General features: G+C 37.4%; 1 long non-coding RNA gene across 1 annotated transcript in view; it reads right to left on the bottom strand.

The window, feature by feature from the left end:
* Positions 1-2526: 2526 nt before the first annotated feature.
* LOC101846709 overlaps positions 2527-8497 on the bottom strand; it is an 8155-nt gene continuing 2184 nt past the window's right edge. Inside the window, exons 2-3 of the long non-coding RNA XR_221240.3 lie at positions 3834-3945; positions 2527-2592 (exon numbers count right to left, since the gene is read on the bottom strand). This is a non-coding gene — a long non-coding RNA (uncharacterized LOC101846709). The remainder of the gene's footprint in view (positions 2593-3833; positions 3946-8497) is intronic.

The raw sequence follows: 8497 nt of genomic DNA, 5'->3' as shown, positions 1-8497 counted from the left end.
ACAAATAAGACAAAGATAACACAGTCACAAATAAGACAAAGATAACAGTCACAAATAAGACAAAGATAACACAGTCACAAATAAGACAAAGATAACACAGTCACAAATAAGACAAAGATAACAGTCACAAATAAGACAAAGATAACAGTCACAAATATGACAAAGATAACACAGTCACAAATAAGACAAAGATAACAGTCACAAATAAAACAAAGATAACAGTCACAAATAAGACAACGATTACACAGTCACAAATAAGACAAAGACAACAGTCACAAATAAGACAAAGATAACACAGTCACAAATAAGACATAGGACAAAGATAACAGTCACAAATAAGACAAAGATAACAGTCACAAATAAGACAAAAATAACAGTCACAAATAAGACAAAGATAACACAGTCACAAATAAGACAAAGATAACAGTCACAAATAAGACAAAGATAACACAGTCACAAATAAGACAAAGATAACAGTCACAAATAAAACAAAGATAACAGTCACAAATAAGACAACGATTACACAGTCACAAATAAGACAAAGACAACAGTCACAAATAAGACAAAGATAACACAGTCACAAATAAGACATAGGACAAAGATAACAGTCACAAATAAGACAAAGATAACAGTCACAAATATGACAAAGATAACACAGTCACAAATAAGACAAAGATAACAGTCACAAATAAGACAAAGATAACAGTCACAAATAAGACAAAAATAACAGTCACAAATAAGACAAAGATAACACAGTCACAAATAAGACAAAGATAACAGTCACAAATAAGACAAAGATAACAGTCACAATAAGACAAAGATAACACAGTCACAAATAAGATGACAAAGAGATGTACTACAGTACAGGGTTGCCAGCAGGCTCAGACAAAAAAGCCTGCAAATTTTTTGGTACAAAATTATATGCGCTACATTTAATTAAAGACAGATGAGATATTAACATATGCCAAAATATTTCCTACATAGGCCTAGGCCGATTAGAAAAAACGAAATATGACAAAAATAGAAGAGAGCAATACCAGCACATTGACGGGTGGAATGGATGGGGGAAGGTATTGCTGGAAAGAAATTACTTTCTCCTCTTGAATTTTAAACAGCCGGAAATTTCTGGCTTAAGCGGGAAAACTGGCAACCCTGGGAGTAGAGCTCCCAGTGGCCGGTCATTCTACGCTCGGTATTCTAGAAAAGTGTCCTTTAGTCTCTGTGACATTCTGTGACATTCTAGAAAATTGTCCTTTAGTCTCTGTGACATTCAGTGACATTCTAGAAAAGTGTCCTTTAGTCTCTGTGACATTCAGTGACATTCTAGAAAAGTGTCCTTTAGTCTCTGTGACATTCTAGAAAAGTGTCTTTTAGTCTCTGTGACATTCTGTGACATTCTAGAAAAGTGTCCTTTAGTCTCTGTGACATTCTAGAAAAGTGTCCTTTAGTCTCTGTGACATTCTAGAAAAGTGTCCTTTAGTCTCTGTGACATTCTGTGACATTCTAGAAAAGTTTCCTTTAGTCTCTGTGACATTCTGTGACATTCTAGAAAAGTGTCCTTTAGTCTCTGTGACATTCTAGAAAAGTTTCCTTTAGTCTCTGTGACATTCTGTGACATTTTAGAAAAGTGTCCTGTAGTCTCTGTGACATTCTAGAAAAGTGTCCTTTAGTCTCTGTGACATTCTAGAAAAGTGTCCTATAGTCTCTGTGACATTCTAGAAAAGTGTCCTTTAGTCTCTGTGACATTCTGGAAAAGTGTCCTTTAGTCTCTGTGACATTCTGTGACATTCTAGAAAAGTGTCCTTTAGTCTCTGTGACATTCTAGAAAAGTCTCCTTTAGTCTCTCAAGTGTGACATTGCCGCTTCTCCTTCTTTGTCTCCAAACCCCATCCCTCACATCCCTCATTCCTTCATCAAAGAGCATGCTGTCCAGCATGGATATGCCCTACATAAATGCAATTTTTATTATTACTACTATTATTGTATTATTATTTTATTATAATTAACTTTATTATTATTATTATTACTTTTACTATTATTATTATTATTATTATTATTTTATTATTATTATTATTATTACTTTATTATTATTATTATTATTATTACTTTATTATTATCATTATTATTACTTTGTTATTATCATTATCATTATTACTACTTTCTTATTTTATCATTATTATTTTATTCTCATTATTATTACTATTTCATCATTATTATTATTCTATTATTATTCTATTATTATTATAATTATCATTTTATTATTATTTTACTATTATTGTATTATTATTATTATTATTATTATTATAATAACATTACTGTTATTATCATTATTAATATCATTATTATTATTATTATTATTATTATAATTATTGCTATCAGTAAAATGTGTCTGCTATTTCTGTGGATGTGAAGGAACCCCTCCCAGGACGACAACACTCATGCCCGCGTGCACACACACACACACACAGGACGACGACACTCACACACACACACACACACACACACACACACACACACACACACAGGACAAGGACACTCACAATAACTCAGTTCTGCTCCCTCGGCCTGGTGCAGAATCCTGTAAGGCAGGGTCTGAAAGAAACAAAAGGAACATTTAGTAACAGCAAATACAAAATTCAGTAACATCAAAAATACAAAATTCAGTAACATCAAAAATACAAAATTAGTTAACATCAAAAATACAAAATTAGTTAACATCAAAAATACAAAATTAGTTAACATCAAGTACAGAGTTTGTTAACATTACCAAAGCATCAGCCCATACAGTCAGAACTCCTACAAAACGTCCATGTTTCACAACCCGCATTGACAGTTCTGACGTCAAAGACATCCCTCATGGCTCTCCTCACCACCTACAAGTCACGCTCCTTTCTCAACCAGTTTTTGTTTGAATTTTAAAAAATAGTTTTCGTATGAGTTTGCCAGAACTTACCGCACAATGAGGTCACAAGTGCCACAGATTACAGGCGTTACTAGAGGGTAACGTACACAGACAAGATGGAGGAGAGAGGCAAGGATGATAGTGCTTCGCTAAACATCAACTAACTAGCGATGATAGCAACGAGGAAAAAGGGAGAAGGAACAGAAAAAATTGACAGCAATAGATGGAGACGAAGAAGGGAGAAGAAGAAGCAGAAGAAATGTGAGGCGAGCCGACAAAATGAGTTACTTCTCACAATCTGCAAACGGAGATATCTGCCAAAAATTGACACTACGGTGAAATTTGTAGATTTTCTATGGATGCCATTCTTAAAGTGCAGCATGCCTTTGATTATTTCCTACTTATAAATTGTAAGAAGTTCACCTACCAGCGCGGTGTGTCTATAGAGGGCCCAAATCCCAGAAGTAACTCATCATTTTGTTCGCACATTTGACAAATAGACCAAACCCCACCACAGCGGAGAACACAGATGGGCCGGGGAAATAGATGTTTTAGTTTTAGAAAGAGTTTTATGGCACTTTCAACACAATAAGGTCATATAAGTTCCGCAGATTTGGGGTGTTACAAGAGAGTAACAAACACAAAAAAGAAGGAGGAGCGATCAGGATGATAGATGTTTGATAGGAAAGAAGGAGCAAACCACACCAGAGCACCCGCCAATCACCCACAAAAAGACGTGAAAACATGACAAAACCAGGAGGATGGGAGGTAGTGGGTAGTGTTTTCATGTCTCCTCCCTCTCCTCCTCCCTCCCTCTCCTCCTTCCTCCCCCCCTCTCCTCCTTCCTCCCTCTCTCTCCTCCTCCCCCCCTCTCCTCCTTCCTCCCTCTCCTCCCTCTCCTCCCTCTCCCCCCCTCTCCCCCGCCCCTCACCTTATTGTCCAGTACAGTGTCCAGGGTCCCCACCAGAAGCCCCGTGAGGCCGCCGCCCCCGTAGCCTTTCCGTCGCTGCAGCACGAAGAACGGATTGGCTCTCTCCGTGGCCCTACAGGTGAGGAAAGAATTTATGTTGTAGTAAGGTTTTACGGCACTCGCAACTGCATAAGGTCATATGAGCACCAAGGGGTGGATGTCAACAGAGAAGTCCAAACGGGGAATCAGACTTACTCTGCTCACCTCTCTAGCCTCAACAGCACAAAGTCTGCTTCGACTATCAAGGCACTCCGGAAATAGCAGTTCACAAGAGAGTGACAAACGTACAAAAGAAGTAGAGGAAAATGACGATAGTAAGGATGAGGAAAGAAAAAGCAGCAGTTCCCCCTATGTTGTTCCGGCACAGTATGAGCATGACATTGATAAATCAGCCCGTTTACAATTCTACTGTACATAAGAACATGTTAATATCCCCCCTTTGGGAATGGCCTAAAGAGGAAAGAAAGGATTGTTACATAGTATGCCCCATCTCCACCATGGAGGAAGCACTCTGGGGTCAAAATAAATACATGTAATGATCCCTGTGGAGAATATGGGTTACGGTGGAAAACATAACATACTTAAAACATAGACATACGTAACTGAACACACAAACATACATACTTAAAACATAAACATATGTAACTGAACACACAAACATGACATACTTCAAATATAGACATACGTAACTGAACACACAAACATGAAATACTTAAAACATAGACAAACGTAACTGAACACACAAACATGAAATACTTAAAACATAGACATACGTAACTGAACACACAAACATGACATACTTAAAACATAGACATACGTAACTGAACACACAAACATGACATACTTAAAACATAAACATACGTAACTGAACACACAAACATGACATACTTAAAACATAAACATACGTAACTGAACACACAAACATGACATACTTAAAACATAGACATACGTAACTGAACACACAAACATGACATACTTAAAACATAGACATATGTAACTGAACACACAAACATGAAATACTTAAAACATAGACATACGTAACTGAACACACAAACATGAAATACTTAAAACATAAACATACGTAACTGAACACACAAACATGACATACTTCAAACATAGACATACGTAACTGAACACACAAACATGACATACTTAAAACATAGACATACGTAACTGAACACATAAACATGAAATACAAAGAAGTCCAAATACACAATATTAGACCAATCAGCGATGCAGACAATTTTACGAACATGCCACGGCCATTGCTGGTCACCACTGAGTGGCTCCCTGGTTTTTTGAGTTTTGTCTTGCTCAAGGACACATCCCACTGCCCATCAGCTTAACTCTTTCCGGACGTAGTTGTTTCGGGGTCTAGATGTAATTAACTTGTGACTCGATTCGGCTACACAGCTGGTGTACAAAATAACTTCAATAAGCATAACCATTGCTCAAAACCTAACATATATATATATATATATATATATATATATATATATATATATATATATATATATATATATATATATATATATATATATATAAAATGATAAATCAAACTGAAGGAAATTGAATAAGGAATACATTCCAATACGAAACAAGGATTCATTTTGAACATAAGTAAGCCTTACAAGGGTTAGAAATAGCAATGGTGGTGAGAAAAATACATTCTGCAGGAAAAAATTTACTCACACTTAACATGTGAAAGCAAATCAGCATAGAGCTGTCTTTTCATATACAGACCAAGAGCAGAGGTCATACATTTCTGAATGTGCAGCTTTTTATTTGAATGCAATTTCCAATTTAAGTGTGAGTTATGATATTTATATTGAGTCCAGTTAAATCATTTTGTTGATGCAAGATCGCAAGAACTAATTCACTCGTTTTTCGCCAGACCGACACATTTACAAAGCGAAACTACATGTTTTCATTTCCTAAACCCTTTCCAAGTTTTCAATAACAATAAAAAGTACTTTATTAACTTTATAAATTATGGATCGTGTTAAAACAAAAGAAATCTGAGGCTCCCGATCACAGCCGATATATATATCGGTGATACCCCCACAAGGGGTGTGGACTACAGCCGGTATATATATCGGTGATACCCCCACAAGGGGTGTGGACTACAGCCGATATATATATCGGTGATACCCCCACAAGGGGTGTGGACTACAGCCGGTATATATCTGTGATACGTCCACAAGGGGTGTGCTACAGCCGGTATATATCAGTGATACGCCCACAAGGGGTGTGCTACAGCCAGTATATATATCGGTGATACGTCCACAAAGAGTTAAACTCTGTGTCACAGTCACACACACACACAAACACACACTACACACCACGGCGTCATTTTCGCCCGATTCTGTTACTTTTAGTTCGCGTGACTCAGCAGCCCGCCGGAGCTCCCCGGCTCGGGGTCATGGGGTTAATGAGCCCTGAAGCGACTTTGCCGGTGTCGGTCAGGAAGTTCGCATTTTTGATTAAGTTTAAAACGATATAACTTCTTCCCCATCCCACATAGCAAACCATTACGCGGATGTACTAAAAGCTCAATGTCTTGAGATTTATTCTGCGTTACAATGGTTAATTTCTGTGCCTTAGTTTTTGTTCTAGACAAATGTTTGTAGAGTTCCCAATTTGTCTTATTTTAGGTACAAACTTATGAATAAATGATTGTTAATTTTAAAAGGCATGAAAGATCTCTCCAAAATCTGTGTTAAACTGACTACGAATATTAATATCATGTGTTTTACCATGAGAAATCTTAAATCTGCGCGAGTAGTAATAGTCAAGTTATAAGAGAAGAAAGATGCACATCTGCATTTTTAAAACTAAAGACGATCAGTGTTAGCTCTTATTTTATTATTAAACAAGAGAAAGTTACTCTGCGATTGTTCATGAATCACACCTGCATATAACTAAAAAGATATAATATAAGCGATTAAAAAAACCACAAAACCGTGTAAATACAAGGGTAGAAACTTCTTGTATGGAATAAAAATAATGACAGCTAAAAAATTCATTCTTAGTTTTTGTGTCGGAAATATGCGCGGACACAATTATGAATGTAAAGAAATCAGTCACATTGTCAGTTATTACAAGTGGTCATAGAAACGGAAAATAAAGCTGGAAAAGTCTGGTGCTGATTCAATGTCCCTGGAAAGCTAGAAATTATTCTTATAACCCAATTACGAGAAGTCATCCTTATTATTCAGTCAACTTACAAAACCTAGACTTAGCCTTTTAAGAAAAGTAAGGAATTTCTGGAGTGTAACAGATACTGTTCGTGTCTTAGATCTACGTTGAAGATGTATTCTAGCACTAAATTCGATTTGTACTTTTCATAGAGAAACTTCATTGTAACTTTTATAAACTTTCGAGAAAATATGCGAATATTCACGATTATATTAGACACATAAAGTTGTATTTAGAGGAATTACTTCATAGCGAATTGTGTGCCCGATGGATAAAATTGCAAAATTAAAGCTTTCTATTATATGCGCAGAAACCATCTTTTCTGAGTATCTGCACCAATGCTATGTCCTTCATGTTCCAAAAGTTCGACAGATTTTGATGAGGCCTTTTTTTATATTGATTTTTTTTTCATTCACGCTAGTCAAAAAAAAAATTACAATTTAGCATTGCCGACTCATTGCCGACTCCAGCGCGTCTAATGAAATAACCAGACAAGTTACAACGTCCGTTCTTTTTTGAGTCTCAAGAGCAGAAATGCGTGCTTTGGGTGCACTAAATGAGAATTACCATAAATACAAGGATACACCTTAAATTGTACGTGGAAAAGTACCAAAACTTTAGTCGGCCCAGACAGAGCGGCGACAGGGAGCTGACCCCCGTGACCCCGACGTGATAAGGCGCCCGGCGGGGAACCCCCCGCGGCAACTAAAATTCCACTGCCGGTGCGCCGTGACACACACTCAAACACACACACACACACTACACACAAACAAAAACACACTACACATACACACACACACACACTACACACACACTACATCCACACACACACACTACATCCACACACACACACTACACACACAAACACATACTACACACACACACTACACACACACACACACACTGCACACAAACACATACTCACACTACACACACAAACACATACACACACTACACATCCACACACACAAACACACACACCCCATTGACCACCCATCTAATCCCGGTGTCACCGACACTTAGTCTGAACTCACTTCTCACTCAGCCACTGTTTTAGTGAGTGTGTAAAAAGTAAAGTAAAGTAAAGTTGTTCCCGCATCCAATTCGGACACTGGGGATTGCCTTGATAGTGAGATAACTTCCAGGGCCTTCGGCATATTGTGGTAGGGTGTGCAGTGAGTGTGCAGTGAGTGTGTGGTGAGTGTGTGGTGAGTGTGTAGTGAGTGTGTGGTGAGTGTGTAGCATTTTAAATAAAATAACTTCCATGACTCTGCCTGGCAGTTACATCCCTGCAGAGGAAGTTCTGTTATTTTCTCAATTTTCCACCCTGTCAAACCAAAACACAAAGACAAAGCATCCTTGTCAAACCAAACAACGAGGCAGCCCTGTCAAGAGGAATCCCCAGCACACTAGCATATATATATATA

The sequence above is a fragment of the Aplysia californica genome, unplaced genomic scaffold, assembly GCF_000002075.1.
Source record: "Aplysia californica isolate F4 #8 unplaced genomic scaffold, AplCal3.0 scaffold01442, whole genome shotgun sequence".
Taxonomy (NCBI): Eukaryota; Metazoa; Mollusca; class Gastropoda; order Aplysiida; family Aplysiidae; genus Aplysia; species Aplysia californica.
The sequence above is the reverse complement of the archived record's forward strand: the minus strand, read 5'-3'. Positions and strand labels throughout refer to the sequence as shown.